At 43.3% G+C, this 23,107-nt stretch overlaps 1 protein-coding gene across 2 annotated transcripts in view; it reads right to left on the bottom strand.

The window, feature by feature from the left end:
• Positions 1-14,728, bottom strand: part of LOC138663761 (zinc finger protein 182-like) — a 191,035-nt gene extending 176,307 nt beyond the window's left edge. The window contains exon 1 of one of the 2 annotated variants that reach the window (XM_069750091.1): positions 14,679-14,728. The gene's annotated coding sequence lies outside the window, so the exon portion shown is untranslated. Of the gene's footprint in view, positions 1-10,075; positions 10,206-14,678 lie in introns of those variants that run through there. The other variant, XM_069750090.1, reaches the window with a different exon arrangement.
• Between the last annotated feature and the right edge of the window lie 8,379 nt (positions 14,729-23,107).

Below are 23,107 nucleotides of genomic sequence, written 5' to 3'. Positions count from 1 at the left end.
ACCCCCGGCTCCGGTCCCGCCCCCCCCGAACCGAAAGGAGCGCACAGGGCGCTCCCGGAAGGCTTGCCCCGCACTGCACCGACGGGGGCCAGAGGCGGGGAAGACCGAGGCCCAGGAGGGAGAACTGCCCTGAAGGGGGGGGATATACTCACCTTGCTGCCACTGGGGATGGACCTCCTCCGGACATCACTCCAGCCTGCACCGATCACTGTTGTGGAGTCCTACCCGGACCCACCGTGGCGCTTCCAGGGACCCGCACTGCCCGAGGTAGGAGACCCCCTCGCTACCTGGGTCGGACAGCCGGCCTGGGTGTTGATAGGTGAACGAAGTCGTCGTATCTGAAGGGAATCCTGTCCTCCAGGAACAGGAAACCAACTGATGCGTGGGAGAGGTGCCACCCTTATGTATCTGTAGGTCTCCTGTTCCTGAAGGGCGGATCCCCTCTCTCCATAGTGCTGTCATGGACGACCGAATAAAAAATGACGTGGGGTCTCCCTATAATTTATAGCCATAAAGGCTACACAGACAGCTGCGGGCTAATATTCATAGCCTAGAGAGGGGCCATGGATATTGGCCCCCATGGCTACAAATACCAGCTCTCAGCTGCCCCTGAAATTTCGGTGCTTAGCCTCTCTCTTCCCACTCCCGTGTAGCGGTGGGATATGGGGTAATAAGGGGTTAATGTCACCTTTGTATGGTGACATTAAGCCGGCTTAGTAATGGAGAGGTGTCAATAAGATACCTACCATTACTAATCCTATAGTTGTGAAAGGGTTAATAAAACACACACACACACACGCAGAATAAAGTATTTTAATGAAATAAAACACCACTGACGTAGTCCTTAATAACGAGCGTCCCATGACGAGTCCAGCTCTGCTACATCTGGATGCTTGACATCCAGACATAGCAGAGCTTGTAGATAACCACCGGAGATAACTCTCCAGCGATCACCTACACTGCAGTGTTCCAACAATCGTCTGATCAGCTGACCGTGAGAACCAGCCTAGTGACCGGAGATAACCCCTGGTCACATGCACGGCAGTTCTGGTGGTAAGCTAAGTTATCGTGAGCACTGCAGTGGACGCAGACTTCCGGTGGTAGGACAGATAAGACCTTATTTAAATTAGGAGACATGCGTAGTAAGCTGCGTTTACGCAGTTACTACGCATGTGACTAATCATTAGATGCGGTTTTACAACATCTAATGATTATCTATGGGTAATTTACGGTGCGGCGATGGAGCGTTGCTGCATTGTAAACAGACATGCTGCATTCTGAAAAAAACGCAACGCATGTCCACTTACACGGGTCTGGCGCAGGCGTCTTTTAAGGCATAGTGGAGACGGGATTTCATGAAATCCCCTCCACTATGCTGTAACATCCAAATGCTGTGTGTTTGACGCTGCGGCGCTACGCAGCGTCAAACACGCAGCGTTTCCTGACCGTCGAAACACACCCTTACATTTTAGAGGTGACATGTACACACAATAAAAGCATTATAGAATAACACATAAATCAGCAGATACCAAAAGGCGTGAGGGCCCTGCTGCTTGCAAGCTGCAATCTATCAACAAATAGGGGAGACACAAATAGGGGAGACACAAATAGGGGAGACACGAAAGGTGGATGGTAAAAAAGGTTTGTATTGTACTGTCCAGCCATCAAGAAAATTAATAGGTGGATTCACATAATGCTGTATAAACAGGTCACCAGCTGTGTACAAGTACAGACAGAAAGGGCTAATAGTGCATGGAGGGTGTATGAATAGATACTACTAGAGTCCAGATTTAAAAAAAAAAAAATTGTAAGAGCAAAAAAGGATAGTTAGATCAAAGATATGAGGTGATAGACCAGTCTAAAGAAATTAATATTGAGGCCACACTTAAAACTGGAAAATGTGAATTAATTGAATTGTCCTGGTAGTGCACTCCAAAGAATTGGTGCAGCACAGGAGAAGTCTTGGTTGATGGCAGTGGGAGGTTCGGATTATTGAGGATGTTTGTCTAAGGTCATTAGCAGTACAGAGTACACAGATAGGGTGGAAGACTGAAACGAGGGAGCAGACATAGGATGCTGCTGAACCATGGAGAGCTTTGTGGGGTGAGAGTGATAAGTTTATATTGAATTCTGTAACGGATAGGCAACTAGTGTAACAACTGGCAAAGGGTAGAGACATCTTTGTATTGGCTGGAAAAGAATATGATTCTGGCTGCTGCATTGAGGACGCATTGAGAGGGGAAAGTCTAGAAAGAGGGAGACCTATTTGTAGAGAGTTGCAATAGTCCAGACGAGAATCAAAAAGAGCAACAGTAAGAGTTTTAGCAAAAGTCAAAGGTACACCTTCACCTACACCTCAAAATCGGATGTGGGGAAAGAAGGAAAGATCTGAGTTAATTATGACCCCCAAGACAGCAGGCATGATACTGGGAAGTAATAGTAGAACCACACATGGAAATGGCAATATAGGGCATAGGTAGGTACTGCTGGGAAATAACACAAGGAGTTCAATTTTTGACAAATTCAGTTTTAGACAGAGGGAGGACATAATGTTAGAGACAACGGAAAGACAATCACTGGTATTTTGTAGTAATGCAGACATGATGTCAGAAGATGATGTATATAATTGGGTGTCATATGCATATACAGTGGGGAAAATAAGTATTTGATACACTGCCAATTTTGCAAGTTTTCGAGACTACAAAGAATGGAGAGAGATCTGTAATTTTTATCATAGCTTCACATCAACTGTGAGAGACAGAATCTTCAAAAAAAAAAAAATCCAGAAAAATCACATTGTATGATTTTTACATAATTAATTTGCATTTTACTGCATGAAATAAGCATTTGATACAATAGAAAAACAGAACTTGATATTTGATATAGAAACCTTTGTTTGCAATTACAGAGGTCAGGCGTTTCCTGTAGTTCCTGACCAAGTTTGCACGCATTGAAGCAGGAATTTTGGCAAATTCTTCCATACAGATCTTCTCTCCAGATCTTTTAGGTGTCAGGGCTGTCTCTAGGCAACATTCAGTTTAAGCTACCTCCAAATATTTACTATTGGGTTCAGGTCTGTAGACTGGCTAGACCACTTGAAATGCTTCTTATGGAGCAATTCCTTAGTTGCCCTATCTGTATGTTTCGGGTCATTGTCATGCTGGAAGACTCTGACCCGACCTATCTTCCACACTCTTAGTTAGGAAAGGAGGTTGTTGGCCAAAATCTTGTGATGGAAGACCCCACCCATCCTTTCAATATGATGCAGTCGTCCTGTCCCCTTTGCAGAAAAGTACTCCCAAAGTATGAGGTTTCCTCAACCATGCTCCACAGTTGGGACAGTGTTCTTGGGATTATGCTCACCTTTTTTCTTCCTCCAAACACAGCAAGTGGAGTTGATACCAAAAAGCTCTTGGTCTGATCTGTCCACATGACTTTCTCACATACCTCCACTAGATCATCCAGATGGTCATTTGTGAACTTCAAATGGGCCTGGACATGTACTGGTGTGCCCTGCAGAATTTGAATCCATTACTGTGTAGTGTGTTACTAACGATAATGTTTGAGACTGTGTTCTCAGCTCTCTTCAGGTCATTGACCAGGTCCTCCACTGTAGTTTTGGGCTGATTACTGATCTGACCTTTCTCAGAATCATCCTTACCTCTGTGAGGCAATATATTCCATAGAACCCCAGACCATGGAAGATTGACAGTCATCTTGTGTTTTTTCCATTTTCTAATAGTTGTGCCAACAGTTGTCTTCTCACTGCAGAGTGGGAGGGCTTTTTAAAGAAAATCTAATAGGTCTGTGCGAGTTAGAATTTCTGCTAGTGTACCTGGAAATAAAAATTAGACCTCTCCATTCTTTGAAGGTTGGAAAACTTGCAAAATTGGTAGTGCGTCAAATACTTATTTTCCCCACTGTAGATGGTAATGAAAACCAAATCTACTACTTGTTTGTCCTATAGGGGCAGTATATAAGGAGTGGAGGAGGAAATCCAGGATTGATCCTTGAGGAACCCCGACAGAAAGTGGAAAAACAGAGGAAGAGGAGCCATCAAAAGATACAGTAAAGGAGCAGTCAGAGAGGTAGAAGAAACAGTAGAGATCAGCATCTTTGAGGCCAATAGCATGGAGCATAGTGAGAAGAAGATGGTCATCCACAGTGTCAAATGCGGCAAAGAGATTTGGGAGAATCAAAAGGGAGTAGTGGCCATTCAATTTAGCTGTTAGTAGATCATAGATACTTTAGTAAGGGCAGTTTCACTAAAGTGTAAGTGTTTTATTCCAATTTTTGTTCAGCGTTATGATAAAGCATCGTTTTTACTTTTTTTACAGTCCACTCAGGGGGTTATCTAGTGTGATAGATATATATATATATATATTTTTATTTTGTGATTTTTTTAAATATATATTTTTATAACTTTTTTCTCCACTTTATTTTTTTTACTTAGTCCCACTGAGAGACTTTGACTTGCAGCACTCTGATCGCAGTTAGGCTACGTTCACATTAGCGTTGTGCGGTGCTGCGTCGGCGACGCAACGCACAACGCAAACAAGAACGCATGCAAAATGCATAGTTTTGTGATGCATGCGTCCTTTTTTGGCCGGATTTTGGACGCAAAAAAAAAATGCAACTTGCTGCGTCCTCTGCGCCAAAAAAGACACATGCATCACAAAACGCATGAAAACGCATGTCCATGCGCCCCCATGTTCAATACAGGGGCGCATGACGCATGCGTCACCGCGGCTGCGCCCGACGCAGCCCGGCAAAACGCTAATGTGAACGTGGCCTTATAAAGCATAGCAAGGCAGGAGCTTACATCAGATAAATGGTTAACTGCAGATGTCAGGTAGCAAGTAAATGCAGATAGTAGGAGTTTACTGAAGAGATGATTAGCCAGCTGAAAGAGATGGATGGTGAGGCAGAACTCCATGACTACATATGGAAGTAAATGCAAGCTTACTAAATACTGAGACAGCATTAACCCTTTCATACAGTGGCCTCTTTCCATTGTTTCCTCCCCTTCTTCCAAGAGCAATAACTTTTTTATTTTTCCATCAACATAGTTGTAAGAGGTTGCTTTTTGCGGGATAAGTTGTACTTTTGAACGACACCATTAATTTTATCATGTTATACTGAAGCTACAGAGGCAAAGACTAGGGGAAACTACAGTATATGCAGATGGTTAAGGAATTGGTTAAATGACAGGAAACAAAGAGTCATCATAAATGGTACATTCTCTAAATGGGATATAGTCAGCAGCGGGGACCTCAGGGGTCTGTGCTAGGACCGATTGTTTTTAGCCTCTATTAATGACCTAGTGGATGGCATTGAGAGTAAAGTGTCAGTCTTTGCTGACGACACTAAATTATGTAGGATATTAAAATCTGACCTTGACAGTACAATATTGCAAAACAATCCAGTTAAGATGTCTGATCAGGCAAACAAAGTTTAATGTAAATAAATGTAGAGTAATGCACCTACAAAGGAGTAATCCTATTGCTGTACTGTATATATATTAAATGGGACCATACTTGGGACTACAGAACAGGAGAAGGGCTTGGGTATTCTGGTTACAAGTAAGATGAGCAGCAGTACTCAATGTCAGGCAGCAGCCACAAAAGCAAACAAGATTTTAGGATCTATAAAAAAGGAGATAAAATCCTGCAACCCCAATGTATTGTTACCCCTTTATAAATCACTGGTGAGGCCACATCTAGTATATGGGATCCAGTTTCGGGCTCCACATTTAAAAAAGGACATTCAGAAATTACAGTCAGATCAAAAGCGGGCAACTAGAGTATTACAAGGGTGGAAGGCCTCTCGTATAATGAGAGGTTTGAAAAGTTGGGCTTGTTTAGCTTTGAAAAAAAGACGCCATACAGGGGGATCTCATTTACATGTATAAATATACTGCTCGGGCAAAAAATTAACCCCTTCATGACCCAGCCTATTTTGACCTTAATGACCTGGCCGTTTTTTGCGATTCTGACCAGTGTCCCTTTATGAGGTATTAACTCGGGAACGCTTCAACGGATCCTAGCGGTTCTGAGATTGTTTTTTCGTGACATATTGGGCTTCATGTTAGTGGTAAATTTAGGTCAATAAATTCTGCGTTTATTTGTGATAAAAATGGAAATTTGACGAAAATTTTGAAAATTTCGCAATTTTCACATTTTGAATTTTTATTCTGTTAAATCAGAGAGTTATGTGACACAAAATAGTTAATAAGTAACATTTCCCACATGTCTACTTTACATCAGCACAATTTTGGAAACAACATTTTTTTTGCTAGGAAGTTATAAGGGTTAAAATTTGACCAGCGATTTCTCATTTTTACAACGAAATTTACAAAACCATTTTTTTAGGGACCACCTCACATTTGAAGTCAGTTTGAGGGGTCTATATGGCTGAAAATACCCAAAAGTGACACCATTCTAAAAACTGCAGCCCTCAAGGTGCACAAAACCACATTCAAGAAGTTTATTAACCCTTCAGGTGCTTCACAGCAGCAGAAGCAACATGGAAGGAAAAAAATGAACATTTAACTTTTTAGTCACAAAAATGATCTTTTAGCAACAATTTTTTTATTTTCCCAATGGTAAAAGGAGAAACTGAACCACGAAATTTGTTGTCCAATTTGTCCTGAGTACGCCGATACCTCAAATGTGGGGGTAAACCACTGTTTGGGCGCACGGCAGGGCTTGGAAGAGGAGCGCCATTTGACTTTTTGAATGAAAAATTGGCTCCACTCTTTAGCGGACACCATGTCACGTTTGGAGAGCCCCTGTGTGCCTAAACATTGGAGCTCCCCCACAAGTGACCCCATTTTGGAAACTAGACCCCCAAAGGAACTTATATAGATGCATATTGAGACCTTTAAATCCCCAGGTGCTTCACAGAAGTTTATAACGCAGAGCCATGAAAATAAAAAATAATTTTTCTTTCCTCAAAAATGATTTTTAGCCTGGAATTTCCTATTTTGCAAATGGTAATAGGAGAAATTGGACACCAAATGTTGTTGTCCAGTTTGTCCTGAGTACGCTGATACCCCATATGTGGGGGTAAACCACTGTTTGGGTGCACGGCAGGGCTCGGAAGGGAAGGCACGCCATTTGGCTTTTTAAATGGAAAATTAGCTCCAATCATTAGCGGACACCATGTCACGTTTGGAGAGCCCCTGTGTGCCTAAACATTGGAGATCCCCCACAAATGACCCCATTTTGGAAACTAGACCCCCAAAGGAACTAATATAGATGTGTGGTGAGCACTTTGAACCCCCAACTGCTTCATAGAAGTTTATAACGCAGAGCCGTGAAAATAAAAAATCATTTTTCTTTCCTCAAAAATGATGTTTTAGCAAGCAATTTTTTGTTTTCACAAGGGTAACAGGAGAAATTAGACCCCAGTAATTGTTGAGCAGTTTGTCCTGAGCACACATACCCCATATGTGGGGGTAAACCACTGTTTGGGCACACGTCGGGGCTCGGAAGTGAGGGAGCACCATTTGACTTTTTGAATACAAGATTGGCTGGAATCAATGGTGGCGCCATGTTGCGTTTGGAGACCCCTGATGTGCCTAAACAGTGGAAACCCCTCAATTCTACCTCCAACACTAACCCCCCCACACCCCTAACCCTAATCCCAACTGTAGCCATAACCCTAACCACAACCCTAACCCCAACACACCCGTAACCCTAATCACAACCCTAACCACAACCCTAATTCCAACCCTAACCCTAAGGCTATGTGCCCACGTTGCGGATTCGTGTGAGATATTTCTGCACCATTTTTGAAAAATCCGCGGGTAAAAGGCACTGCGTTTTACCTGCGGATTTACCGTGGATTTCCAGTGTTTTTTGTGCGGATTTCACCTGCGGATTCCTATTGAGGAACAGGTGTAAAACGCTGCAGAATCCGCACAAAGAATTGACATGCTGCGGAAAATACAACACAGCGTTCCCGCGCGGTATTTTCCGCACCATGGGCACAGCGGATTTGGTTTTCCATAGGTTTACATGGTACTGTAAACCTATGGAACACTGCAGCGAATCCGCAGCGGCTAATCCGCTGCGGATCCGCAGCCAAATCCGCACCGTGTGCACATAGCCTAATTCTAAAGGTATGTGCACACGCTGCGGAAAACGCTGCAGATCCGCAGCAGTTTCCCATGAGTTTACATTTCAATGTAAACCTATGGGAAACAAAAATCGCTGTACACATGCTGCAGAAAAACTGCACGGAAACGCAGCGGTTTACATTCCGCAGCATGTCACTTCTTTCTGCGGATTCCGCAGCGGTTTTACAACTGCTCCAATAGAAAATCGCAGTTGTAAAACCTCAGTGAAATGCGCAGAAAAACCGCTGTAAATCCGCAGCGGTTTAGCACTGCGGATTTATCAAATCTGCTGCGGAAAAATCCGCAGACGACCAGAATACGTGTGCACATACCGAAACCCTAACCCTAGCTCTAACCCCAACCTTAGTGGGAAAAAAAAAAAATTCTTTATTTTATTATTGTCCCTACCTATGGGGGTGACAAAGGGGGGGGGGGTCATTTACTATTTTTTTTTTTATTCTGATCACTGTGATATAACCTATCTCAGTTATCAAAATGCACTTTGGAACGAATCTGCCGGCTGGCAGATTCGGCGGGCGCACTGCGCATGCGCCCGCCATTTTGGAAGATGGCGGTGCCCATGGAGAAGACGGACGGACCCCGGAAGGATCGGTAAGTATGATGGGGTGGGGGGGGGGGGGTGTGGATCGGAGCATGGTGGGGTGGATCGGAACGCGGGGGGGCGGGGGGGTGGATCGAAGCACGGGGGTGGATCGAAGCATGGGGGGGGGGGGGGGGGGAAAATCGGAGTGCAAGGATTGGGGGGGAAGCGGACAAGAGCACGGGGGAGCAGAGCACAGGACAGAGGGGGGCCGGAGCAGTGTACCGAACAGATCGGTGGCTTGGGGGGGGGGGGCGATCGGTGGGGTGGGGGGGTGGTGTCAGACCAGTGTTTACAGCCATGGCCGATGATATTGCAGCATTGGCCATGGCTGGATTGTAATATTTCACCAGTTATAAAATAGGTGAAATATTACAAATCGCTCTGATTGGCAGTTTCACTTTCAACGGCCAATCAGAGCGATCGTAGCCACGGGCTAGCCCTGGGCTGTACTACCACTCCCCCTGTCCCTGCAGATTGGGTGAAATTGGAGTTAACCCTTTCACCCCATCTGTAGGGAAGCGATCTTTCCATGACGCCACATAGGCGTCATGGGTCGGATTGGCACCGACTTTCATGACGCCTACGTGGCGTCAAAGGTCGGGAAGGGGTTAAGAGACCACTACAAAATGTTCAGTTTGTCTGATTTTTCTCTTTATAGGTATATTTTTGAGTAAAATGTATATTGTTCTTTTATTCTATAAACTACTGATAAAATGTCTCTAAAGCATCCCCAGACCAACACCTGGTCGTCTAATGGTTAGAGGGAGTATAGGAAAAATCAGCCGCACTCAAATGGTTGAAAGTTCAGCAAACTGTGTAGTTTCTTTATTAACATAAACATCACCAGGTGCTTTTTTTAGGAGGTAAATGGGTGGCGGAGTATTCAATTCGGGTAACGTTTCGACCCCAGCGGGTCTTTATCAAAACCTCACTGTAAAACAGATACAAACATATAAGTGAACTGTACATATATACATGTAATATATTAAAAAGAACTGAAAAAAAAGGGAACACAAGAAAAACAATGACAAAAACAACAATAACATCAGGTCCAAAATTCATAATGGTACTAATTGACAGCTGTAACAACAGTACTCTGTCCCATACAATTACAAGAACATGCTGTGGAGACCCTATCATAGGGGTGGGGGGTCCCCAATTTTTGCAGGTAGGAGCAAGGCTATTCCGGAGAAACAGTTACATAGAGCACATATACAAGTCTTAACCAGGAAAACCAAAGAGCCGAGTTCCCATAGGGCTAAGGGGAAGTAGAGAAAACAACAGGGAATAAGCAAATGACCAGTAAAACAAGTAACCACTGTAAGCAAGAGGAGAGACTTAATAGTTACCAGCTCTGGTGGAGTTGTGTGGAAGCACGTCCGCCTGGTGGGTGATGTGGGAGCAAATTATACACAAGACTCATAAGGTCATATCCGGGTCTGCGCAGTGGCTCAGACTGGGAAAGAGGCTAGGAACGCTGTGTATTCACACTGAGTCTGCGCTGTGGCCACAGAGTAGATGCCAGCAGCGTGATAGTCCGGCGGGCGCCTGCGTAGTGTGAGTCCGGCGGGCGCCTGCGTAGTGTGAGTCCGGCGGGCGCCTGCGTAGTGTGAGTCCGGCGGGCGCCTGCGTAGTGTGAGTCCGGCGGGCGCCTGCGTAGTGTGAGTCCGGCGGGCGCCTGCGTAGTGTGAGTCCGGCGGGCGCCTGCGTAGTGCGCTCAGGGAGATATGCAGAGCGCTCTGGCTAAAGCTACTGCAGGTTAGGGCGGAGTCCAAGCAACCAGCGTGGAGGGCTAAGGGAGCGTATGTAAAGGGAGAAGTTAGGGAGCGTGTATAAAGAGAAAACAGAGAGAACATGAGAGCAAGAGGCTGGGAACCGGGTGTATGTGTATTGGAGGTATAGATGGAAGTGTCACAGAGTCAGCGAAAGAAAAAGAAGATGAAAAAGGAAAAAATAACAAGATATGAATAAAAAAATAAAAAATAGTAATGAAGAAAAAGAGAAGAGAGGAAGTTGTGTATGCTTAAAGCAAGCAGAGTTATGCCTAATCTCGGTAAGGCTACGCTCACACTAGCGTTATGCTAACTTGCGTCGGGTTTGCGTCGGGCGACGCAGCGGCGACGCATGCGTCATGCGCCCCTATATTTAACATGGGGGACGCATGCGTTTTTGTTTGTTGCGTTGTGCGGCGCATACGTCTTTTTTGCCGCAAGCGTCGGACCAAGAAAACGCAACAAGTTGCATTTTTCTTGCGTCCAAATTTCGGCAAAAAACGACGCATGCGTCGCAAAAGGCAGCGTTTTTGCGTGCATTATGGTGCATTGTGTCGCCGACGCAGCGGCGCACAACGCTAATGTGAACGTAGCCTAAGCAAGCTAAAATGGGGGTATATACTCCCTCTAGTTGGGAGGAAAAATAAGAGTTGTACATAAATAAATAAAAAATTTTATAAAAAAAATAAAAATAAAAAACTCCAAAAGTAATAGAATAAAATAAAGTAAAATAAAATAGAATAAAGATGAAAAAATAAATAAATAAATAAATAAATAAAAAAAATGGAAAATAAAAAAATCAAAAAAAATGGAAAATAAAAAAATCAAAAAAAATGGAAAATAAAAAAATAAAAAAATGAAACTAAGAATAAAGGAATAAAAAAAACGACTAAACCAAAACTGGAAAGAATGTACTAAGAAAAAAAAAGGAAAAAAGAGGAGAAATAACAAACGAGGAAAAACAAGAGAGCTACAAGGAAAAAAACAAAAAGGAAAAAATAAAAGAAAAAAACAAGTACACAAATAATGAAAAAAGGGATGTCAAAAAAGCAAATAAAGTCAAAAAATAAAAAAAAGAAAAGAAAAAATGAAAAATGAGGAAAAAAGTTTTTTAAAAAAAAGAAAAAACTAAAAAGAGAAAATAAAGGGGACTGACCCAGATCAGCCGAATAGAGGAAAAGAAAACCAAATACATATTTTTCTTATAATGCTTGCTCAAGAGGTCTGATGTGGGAAGGAAGGGTGGAGACAAAAAGAATGACATAGGTTAGAAATGGGGGCGACCTTGACCGGAGAACCTGGAGAACCTGCGGCAGATACAGTTACAACATATCAAAGTTACGTATAGAACAATCCACTCAACTAAAAGATCAAATCTAATTCCCTGTTGAGGCCTTTGGGGGCCATGGTCTGTAGCGTATAAATCCAAAAGGTTAGAGGGAGACCTGGAGAGGTGTAAAAGCCACAGTGTCTTGCACCCACTGTGAAATGTGGTGGAGGATCGGTGATGATCTGGGGATGCTTCAGCAAGGCAGGAATTGGGCAGGTTGTTCTTTGCGAAGGACGTACAAGCCACATACAAGTTTATCCTGGTTAAGGTCAGCGTGGTTCCCGGCATATACTGGTATGTGTACAATGTGTCTCCATACGGCATGTGTTCTATTTATTTGCACTGTCATTTCCACTAGTGTCGATATGGGTTCATACATTCTTGTAGCCTAATGTGCTTTACTTGATACATATCCTGATTATGTGCTAGGTTCCACCTGTCTCATTGCCATGTGTGTGTTGTCTTGTATCCCCCATTTTTAAGCCCACATGCTTTGTTTGTTTCTTCTTAATGAACTTTTCATTATTTGCATTACTTTGGACTATGGCACTAATTTTATTTAGTGGTTTTTCTTAGGTCAATCAAGGTGTGGATGAAGGACCACCACATCAAATCCCCGTCATGGCCAGCACAATCTCCAGACCTGAACACCATTGAAAACCTCTGGAATTTGTTCAAGAGGAAGATGGGTAGTCACAGGCCATCAAATAAAGAACTGCTTACATTTTTGTACAAGGAGTGGCATAAGGTCACCCAAAATCAGTGTGAAAGACTGGTGGAAAGCATGCCAAGACGCACGAAAGCTGTGATTAAAAATCATGGTTATTCCACCAAATATTGATTTCTGAACTCTTCCTGAGTTAAAACATTAGTATTGTTGTTTCTAAATGATTTTGAACTTTTTTTTGCATTATTTGAGGTCTGCAAGCAATGCATATTTTTTTTATTTTGATGATTTCTCATTTTCAGAAAATAAATACAAAATGTATTGCTTGGAACTTCGAAGACATGTTGTCAGTAGTTTATAGACTAAAAGAACAATTTACATTTTACTCAAACATATACCTATAAAGAGAAAAATCAGACAAACTGAACATTTTGCAGTGGTCTCTTAATTTTTGCCAGAGCTGTATGTGTCACCAGTACAAAACACTGGCACATGACATTCCTTCCAAAGACCATACTGAGGACCAGGGGGCACTCATTACTGGTGGAAGAAATGAGATTCCTGCAGCTAAATAGGAAAGAGTTCTTTACAGTTAGAGCAGTCACACTGTGGAATGCCCGACCACAAGAGGCAGTAATGGCTGACACTATAACAGATTTTATACAAGGGCTGAATGATTTCCTCGGTTACACATATCATTGTGGGTTATAGTTAAATTAGTGACAAAATGTACAATTGGTGGAGAAAGGTTGAACTTGAGGGACCAAGATTCCAAGTAAGTTGAAATTGCAAAAAAGTGCAATTCCACAATTGTTTTTTTTGGAATGCTTAGTTACCATTTGCACTATATGGTAAAACTGACCTGGCAGTATGATTTCCCAGGTCAGTATAAGTACGCAGATACTAAAAACGCATAGTTGTTTTTATTTAACTGATGGAAAAAATTTGGACATTCATAATAAAACTTTTCTTGTGTCGCCATTTTCTGAGACCTGTAACGTTTCCATGTTTTGGGATCTGGGGCTGGATGATGACTTATCTATTTGTCCTCTGAGCTGCTGTGTTTAGCGATAGCATTCTGGGGTAGATACAATGTTTTGATCGCCTCTTATTGCATTTTAAGGCAATTTTGCAGTAGCCAAAAACCCACCGAATCCTGGCATTTCAATTTTTTTTCATTACACCATTTATCAATTTATTTTATATTTCGATAGATCAGGCTTTTACAAATGCAGCTATACCAAATATGGGTATTTTTTAATTGTTTTATTTTAAAGGGGATATTTAAACTTTTTTTATTTTCAGATTTTTAAAAACATTTTTTTACTCTATTTAATAGTCTCCTTAGGGGGTATTGAAGCTGCAATCGCCTGATTGGTTGTTATGTATAGCAAAAATAATGTTGGGTACAGACTGGCTTTTACAGAAGTATCGTAGTAACAGGCATGGGGGTCATCTGCACATCCCTGGCTGTCATAACAACCCATCGGTGTCTCCTGATCCAGATGGGTGGAATGATGCGCCTTTCAGCACGTGTTAAATGTTTGTCAGAGATAGACAGCGGGATTTAACAGATTAACAGCTGTGGGCGGAGTTCCGATCCTCCTGTGGCTGTTAGAGGCACATGATGGCTGATTTATTCAGCCATCATCTGTCAGGAGGGATGCAGGCTTGGCATGCACGTACGCATCAAAGTCAGGGAGTCGGTATATGATGTGAAGGGGTTAAAAGGTGATGGTGTCAAAGGAGTTCACTGGGTTACTTGAAAAACTCACTGTGGACTACAGCAAAGGGAGGCAGAGACAGGATCAGGGAGCAAAGGGAGGCCATGGAGCCGGGACAGGTGAATAATAACAGATATGTATATAACATATAAACGCAGATCTACAAAGCCAATATAGGAAGTGTAAAAATAATTATAGGGAATCCTGTGGGAAAAAGGGTAAAGAGTAGGCAGGAGATCCCTCACATCAGCTCAGGGTAACAATATTGTTGTCCTTGTACATAATGGAGCATGTGAGGTAAAAATAAATTAATGACGACCCTTATAATAACAAGCAATAGGTACACCAGAATGTGACTACCGGAAAGTGCAGCTCGTTCTGCAAAAACAATGGCATTGCTTAGTATAGAAGGGGTTAATGTTAGTATCCCTCAGTAACAGGGGGCTCTCCAGCACCTACCTCCACCTGCAGAGCCACACAGGCGCACACCACATATTTGGCTGCTCTGTGCGCACAGGACCTGTGATGAGGTCACAGGAGGGGAGGAGTCAGGAGTCACATGATCAGGGTCCGCCTGACACACTCCAGACACATGAAGTCTGGCATTGTCATGCATCAGAAGAAACCAAGGGGGCAATGTACGGTATGGTCACACAATGTGTCTGAGGATCTCATCCCAGTACCTAACGGCAATCAGGGTATCTCTGGCTAGCACATGGAGGGCTGTGCAGCAGTTCAAAGAAATGATTCTCACACCAGTACTGACACACTGCCAAACCAGTCATATTCGAGGATGTTACAGGCAACAAAAAATTCTCCACGGCATCACCAGACTCTCACATGTGCTCAGTGTGAACCTTCTCTCATCCATGAAGAGCACAGTGCGCCAATTTAAAATCTGCCAATCTTGGTGCTCTCTGGCAAATGCCAATCGCCCTACACAACACCCACTTGTGGATGTCGAGCCCTCATACCACTCTGTTTCTGACAGTTTGATCAGACACATGAATGTTTGTAGCCTGCTGGAGGTCATTTTGCAGGGCTCTGGCAGTGCTCCTCCTTACACAAAGGAGGAGATAGCGGTCCTGCTGCTGGGTTTTTGCCCTCCTATGGCCAGTTCCACGTCTCCTGGTGTACTTGCCTGGCCCCTGGTAGCATCTCCATGCTCTGGACACTGTACTGAAAGACACAGCTGTCAGCTACCCTTCTTGCCATAGTATGCATTGATGTGCCATCCTAGATGAGCTGCACTACATGAGCAATTTCTGTGGGTTCTGTGCCTCATGCTACTTTACTGTACCTCTAGGCGTGAGAGCCTGACAAAATGCAAAAGTGACCAAATCGACAGCAAAAAAGGATGAGAACAGAGAAATGTTCTGTGGTCACCACCTGCAGAACCACTCCTTTATAGAGGTTGTCTTGCTAATTGCCTATCATTTTACCTGTTGTCTGTTCCATTTGCACAACCGCAGGAGAAATTGATTAACAATCAATGTTACTTCAAAACTGGACAGGTTGATTTCACAGAAGTGTGATTGACTTGGAGTTACATTGTATTGTTGAAGTGTTCTTTTTATTTTTCTCAGCAGTATTGTTCACTGCTCAAAAAAATAAAGGGGACACTAAAATATCACATCCTAGATATCTCTGAATGAAATATTCCAGTTGCAAATTTTTATTGATTGCATAGTGAAATGTGTTCAGAACAATAAAACATAACAATTATCAATGTAAATCAAAATGAATATCCCATGGAGGCCTGGATTTGGAATGATACTCAAAATCAAATTGGAACATCAAATTACAGTCTGATCCAACTTCAGTGGAAATGCCTCCTGACAAGGAAAAGATGCTCAGTATTATGGCCTCCATGTGCCAGGATGACCTTCCAACTGTACAACGCTTGGGCATGCTCCTGATAAGGCGGTGGATTGTCTCCTGAGGGATCTCCTCCCAGACCTGGACTAAAGCATTCGCCAACTCCTGGACAGTCTGTGGTGCAACCTGACATTGGTGGATGGAACGAGACATGATGTCCCAGATGTGCTCAATCGGATTCAGGTCAGGGGAATGGGCGGGCCAGTCCATAGCTTCAATGCCTTCATCTTGCAGTAACTGCCAACACAATCCAAATAAAAATAGATAAACACGGCACTCTGTGAGGATATGAGTTTTGGTGCTCGAGTAGGGTATCCAACCCCCAGTCACAAGTATTCAAGAATCACCCGGCACTCAAAAATTGACAGCACGCTTCCCCTCGGCGACCTAGCACGCCACCAGTGCTGCTGCTTCACCACGTGCTGACCTCCGGATCTCTGTAGCGCCGCTGTGCACTACACACCCCAGATGTACACATTGCATTTAGTGTGGTGATAGCCAGTACATTGTCAGAGGGATCCCCCTACTGGCCATACGCATTATCCTTCCATTCCAGATAAATTGAACTGTTCTGAAGAAGGTCCATCTGGGACCGAAAACGTTCAACATACTGGTTCTATGTCTGGATAATAATAAACTGTATTTGTAACTTTTCACAATTTTTGAGTGCCGGGTGATTCTTGAATACTTGTGCCAACACAATCCAGCCACATGAGGTCTTGCATTGTCCTGCATTAGGAAGAACCCAGGGCCAACCGCACCAGAATATGGTCTCACAAGGGGTCTGAGGATCTCATCTCGGTACCTAATGGCAGTCAGGCTACATCTGGTGAGCACATGGAGGGCTGTGTGGCCCTCCAAAAAAAATGCCACCCCACACCATTACTGACCCACTGCCAAACCAGTCATGCTGAAGGATGTTGCAGGCAGCAGATCGCTCTCCTCAGTATCTCCAGACTGTCACGTCTGTCATGTGCTCAGTGTGAATCTGCTTTCATCTGTAAAGACCACATGGCTCCAGTGGCGAATTTGCCAATCCTGGTGTTCTGTGGCAAATGCCAAGCATCCTGCAGTGTTGGGCTGTGAGAACAACCCCATCTGTGGACGTCGGGGACTCAGACCATCCTCATGGAGTCGGTTTCTAACCGTTTGTGCAGACACATGCACATTTGTGGCCTGCTGGAGGTAATTTTGCAGGGCTCTGGTAGTGCTCCTCCTGTTCCTCCTTCCATAAAGGTGGAGGTAGCGGTCTTGCTGCTGGGTTGTTGCCCTCCTACGGCCCCCTCCACATCTCCTGGTGTACTAGCCTGTCTCCTGGTAGCGCCTCCAGCCTCTGAACACTACACTGACAGACACAGCAAACGTTCTTGCCACAACTCGCATTGATATGCCATCCTAGATGAGCTGCACTACCTGAGCCACTTGTGTGGGTTGTAGAGTCCGTCTCATGCTACCACGAGTGTGAAAGCACAACCAACATTCAAAAGTGACCAAAACATCAGCCAGAAAGCATTAGTACTGAGATGTGGTCTGTGGTCCCACCTGCACAACCACTGCTTTATTGAGGGTGTCTTGATAATTGCCAATAATTTCCATCTGTTGTCTATTCCATTTGCACAGCAGCATGTGACAGTTTGATTTCACAGAAGTTTGATTAGTTGGAGTTATATTCTGTTGTTTAAGTGTTCCCTTTATTTTTTTGAGCAGAATATATATATATATCTATATACACACACATACAGTGGGGAAAATAAGAATTTGATACACTGCCGACTTTGCAAGTTTTCCCACCTATACAGAATGAGAGGTCTGTAATTTTTATAGTAGGCACACTTCAACTGTAAGAGACAGAATCTTTAAAAAAAATCCAGAAACTCACATTATGATTTTTACATAATTAATTCGCTTTTTATTGTGTGGAATAAGTATTTGATAAAATAGAAAAAAAGAACTTAATATTTGATACAGAAAATGTTGTTTGCAATTATAGAGGTCAGACGTTTCCCATACGTTCTTGACCAAGTTTGCACAGAATGCAGCAGGGATTTTGGCCCATTCCTATGAAAAGATCTTCTCCAGATCGTTCTGGTTTAAGGGCAGTTGCTAGACAACATTGAATTTCAGCTACCTCCAAAGATTTTCTATTGGGTTCAGATCAGGAGACTGGCTAGGCCACTTCAGGATCTTGAAATGTTTCTTATACAGCAATTCCTTCATTGTCCAGGCTGTATGTTATGGTTCGTTGTCATCCTGGAAGACCCAGCCACGAGCCATCTCCAATGCTCTTACTGAGGGAAGGAGGTTGTTGGCCAAAACCTACCGATACATGACCCCAGCTATCCTACCTTCAATATGGTGCAGTCATCCTGTCCCCTTTGCAGAAAAGCACCCCCCAAAGTATGATGTTTCCCCCACCATGCTTCAAGGTTGGGATGGTGGTCTTGAGGTTGTACTCATCCTTCTTCTTCCACCAAACATGGAGAGTGGAGTTGATACCAAAAAGTTTTATTTTGGCCTTATTTGACCACATGTCTTCCTCCCATACCTCTTCTGTATCATCCAGATTGTAATTGGTGAACTTCAAATGGGTCTGGACCTGTGCTGGCATGAGAAGGGGGACCTTATGTCTCCTGCAGGATTTTAATCAATGACGGCATAGTGCGTTACTAACAGTAATGTCTGAGACTGTGGTCCCAGCAAGTCATTGGCCAGGTCCTCCTGTGTAGTTCTGGGCTTATTCCTGACCTTTCTCAGAATCATACTTACCCCACGAGGAGAGATCCTGCTTGGAGCCCCAAAATTTTTTTTCACAATTTTCCAACTTTGAATTTTTATGCCCTTAAATCACAGAGATATGTCACACAAAATACTTAATAAGTAACATTTCCCACATGTCTACTTTACATCAGCACAATTTTGGAACCAAATTTCTTTTTTGTTAGGGAGTTATAAGGGTTAAAAGTTGACCAGCAATTTCTCATTTTTACAATACCGTTTTTTTTTAGGGACCACATCAAATTTGAAGTAACCTTGAGGGGTCTATATGATAGAAAATACCCAAGTGTGACACCATTCTAAAAACTACACATCTCAAGGTACTCAAAACCACATTCAAGAAGTTTATTAAGCCTTCAGGTGTTTCACAGGAATTTTTGGAATGTTTAAAAAAAATGAACATTTAACTATTTTTCTCAAAAAATTTACTTCAGCTCCAATTTGTTTTATTTTACCAAAAGTAACCGGAGAAATTGGACCCCAATTTTTACTGAGAATGCTAATACCCCATATGTGGGAGTAAACCACTGTTTAGGTGCATGGCAGAGCTCAGAAGGGAACGAGCGCCGTTTGGAATGCAGACTTAGATGGATTGGTCTTCAGGAGTCACGTTGCATTTGCAGAGCCCCTGATGTGCTTAAACAGTGAAAACTCCCAATTCTAACTGAAACCCTGACCCAAACATTCCCCTAACCCTAATCCCAACCATAACCCTAACAACACCCTTAACCCTAATCCCAACCGTAAATGTAATCCAAACCCTAACTTTAGCCCAAAACCTAACCCTAACTTTAGCCCCAACCCTAACTTTAGCCCCAACCCTAACCCTAACTTTAGCCCCAACCCTAACCCTAAATTTAGCCTCAACCCTTGCCCTAACTTTAGCCCCAACCCTAACCCTAACTTTAGCCCCAACCCTAACTCTAACCCTCACCCCAAACTTAACCCTAACCCCATCTTTAGCCCCAACCCTGTTGTGAATTCTGTTATCGAGCTCCCTCCTGTGGTCGTGAATGGTACTTCGGCGAGTTCTGTTCATGGGCTCCCTCTGGTGGCTGTGAGTGGTGCTGCTGCTTCTGAGGTTCCTTCCACAGGTGATTTAAGTTGTTCTTTAGCTGCTGCTCTATTTAACTCCACCTAGATCGTTACTCCATGCCAGCTGTCAATGTTCTAGTACTGGTCTAGTTCGCTCCTGGATCTTTCTGGTGACCTGTCTACTCCAGCAGAAGCTAAGTTCCTGCTAGTTATTTATTTGTTTACTATTTTTCTTGTCCAGCTTGCTATTATGATTTTGTCTTGCTAGCTGGAAGCTCTGGGATGCAGAGTGGCACCTCCGCACCGACTCACGGTGCGGAGGTCTTTTTGCACACTCTGCGTGGTTTTTTGTAGTTTTTTGTGCTGACCGCAAAGATACCTTTACTATCCTCTGTCTGTTTAGTAAGTCGGGCCTCTCTTTGCTGAAATCTATTTCATCTCTGTGTTTGTGATTTTCATCTTAACTCACAGTCAATATATGTGGGGGGCTGCCTTTTCCTTTGGGGAATTTCTCTGAGGCAAGGTAGGCTTTATTTTTCTACCTTTAGGGCTAGCTAGCTCTGAGGCTGTGACGAGTTGCATAGGGAGCGTTAGGAGCAATCCACGGCTATTTCTAGTGTTTGTGATAGGTTTAGGGGTTGCGGTCAGCAGAGTTCCCACTTCCCAGAGCTTGTCCTGTATTATTTTAACTATCAGGTCGTTCCGGGTGCTCCTAACCACTAGGTCCATAACAGTCCTAACCACCAGGTCCATAACACAACCCTAACCTTAACTTTAGCCACAACCCTAACTTTAGCCACAATCCAAACCCTAACTTTAGCCCCAACCCTAACTCTAACTTTAGCCCCAACCCTAACTTTAGCCCCATCACTAACCCTAACTTTAGCCCCAACCCTTACCCTAACTTTAGCCCCAACCCTAACCCTAACTTTAGCCCCAACCCTGTTGGGAATTCTGTTATCGAACTCCCTCCTGTGGTCATGAATGGTACTTCGGCGAGTTCTGTCCATGGATTCCCTCTGGTGGCTGTGAGTGGAGCTGCTGCTTCTGAGGTTCCTTCCACAGGTGACTTAAGCTATTCTTTAGCTGGCTGCTCTATTTAACTCCACTCAGATCGTTACTCCAGGCCAGCTGTCAATGTTTTTGTACTGGTTCAGTTCGCTCCTGGATTTTTTTTTTATAAAAAAAAAAATCCAGGAGCGAACTGAACCAGTACAAAAACATTGACAGCTGGCCTGGAGTAACGATCTGAGTGGAGTTAAATAGAGCAGCCAACTAAAGAATAGCTTAAGTCACCTGTGGAAGGAACCTCAGAAGCAGCAGCTCCACTCACAGCCACCAGAGGGAGTCCATGGACAGAACTCGCCGAAGTACCATTCATGACCACAGGAGGGAGTTCGATAACAGAATTCACAACACAACCCTAACTCTAACCCTAATCCCAACCTTAACCCTAACCTCAACCGTAAATGTAATCCAAACCCTAACTTTAGCCCCATCACTAACCCTAACTTTAGCCCCAACCCTAGCTTTAGCCCCATCACTAACCCTAACTTTAGCCCCAACCCTTACCCTAACTTTAGCCCCAACCCTAACCCTAACTTTAGCCCCAACCCTAACTCTAACCCTAACCCCAACTCCAACCTTAACCCTAACCCCAACCGTAAATGTAATCCAAACCCTAACTTTAGCCCCAACCCTAACCCTAACTTTAGCCCCAACCCTAACTTTAGCCCCAATCCAAACCCTAACTTTAGCCCCAACCCTAACCCTAACTTTAGCCCAACCCTAACTTTAGCCCCAACCCTAACTTTAGCCCCAATCCTAACCCTAACTTTAGCCCCAACCCATACCCTAACATTAGCCCCAACCCTGACCCTAACTTTAGCCCAAACCCTAACTCTAACCCCAACCCTAACCCCAACCTTAACCCTAATCCCAACCGTAACTGTAATCCAAACCCTAACTTTAGCCCCAACCCTAACCATAACTTTAGCCCCAACCCTAACTGTAGCCGTAACCCTAACTTTAGCCCCAACCCTTACCCTAATCGGAAAATGGAAATAAATACATTTTTTTTATTTTATTATTTTTCCCTAACCAAGGGGGTGATGAAGGGTGGTTTGATTTACTTTAATAGCGGGTTTTTCAGCGGATTTTTATGATTGGCAGCTGTCACACACTAAAAGACGCTTTTTATTGCAAAAAATAGTTTTTGCGTCTCCACATTTTGAGTGCTATAATTTTTCTATATTTTGGTCCACAGGGTCATGTGATGTCTTGTTTTTTGCGGGACGTGTTGACATTTTTATTGATACCATTTTCGGGCAAGTGACATTTTTGATCGCCTTTTATTCGAAATTTTGAGGTAGAATGATCAAAAACCAGCTATTCATGAATTTCTTTTGGGGGGGGGTGCTTATACCGTTCCACGTTTGGTAAAATTGATAAAGCAGTTTTATTCTTCGGGTCAGAACGATTACAGCGATACCTCATTTATATCTTTTTTTATGTTTTGGAGCTTTTATACGATAAAAACTATTTTATATAAAAAATAATTATTTTTGCATTGCTTTATTCTGAGGACTATACCTTTTTTATATATTCATTGATGATGCTGCATGGCGGCTTTTTTTGCGGGACAAGATGATTTTTCAGCGGTACCAAGGTTATTTATATCCGTCTTTTTGATCGCGTGTTATTCCACTTTTTGTTTGGAGGTATGATAATAAAGGGTCGTTTTTTGCCTTTTTTTATGGTGTTCACTAAAGGGGTTAACTAGTGGGACAGTTTCATAGGTCGGGTTGTTACGGATGCGGCGATACTAAATATGTGTACTTTTATTGTTTTTTTAATTTAGATAAAGAAATGTATTTATTGGAACAATAATTTTTTTTCTTTATTTAGGAATTTTTTTTTTACACATGTAAATATTATTTTTTTTACTTTTTTACATTGCCCGAGGGAGACATCATATTATAGTGACAGATCGCTGATCTGACACTTTGCAGTGCACTGTGTCAGAGATCTGCGATCACACAGGCACTGCAGGGAGGCTTTCCGGCACCTGCTCTGAGCAGGCGCTTGAAAGCCACCTCCCTGCAGGACCCAGAAGGCCCCCGCGGCCATTTTGGATCCGGGCCTGCAGGAAGGAGGAGGTAGGAGACCCTCGGAGCAAAGCAATCACAACGCGTTGCTCC

The sequence above is a fragment of the Ranitomeya imitator genome, chromosome 2 (assembly GCF_032444005.1).
Source record: "Ranitomeya imitator isolate aRanImi1 chromosome 2, aRanImi1.pri, whole genome shotgun sequence".
In the NCBI taxonomy this organism is placed as follows: domain Eukaryota; kingdom Metazoa; phylum Chordata; class Amphibia; order Anura; family Dendrobatidae; genus Ranitomeya; species Ranitomeya imitator.
This window is presented reverse-complemented; position numbering and strand designations above follow the sequence as displayed.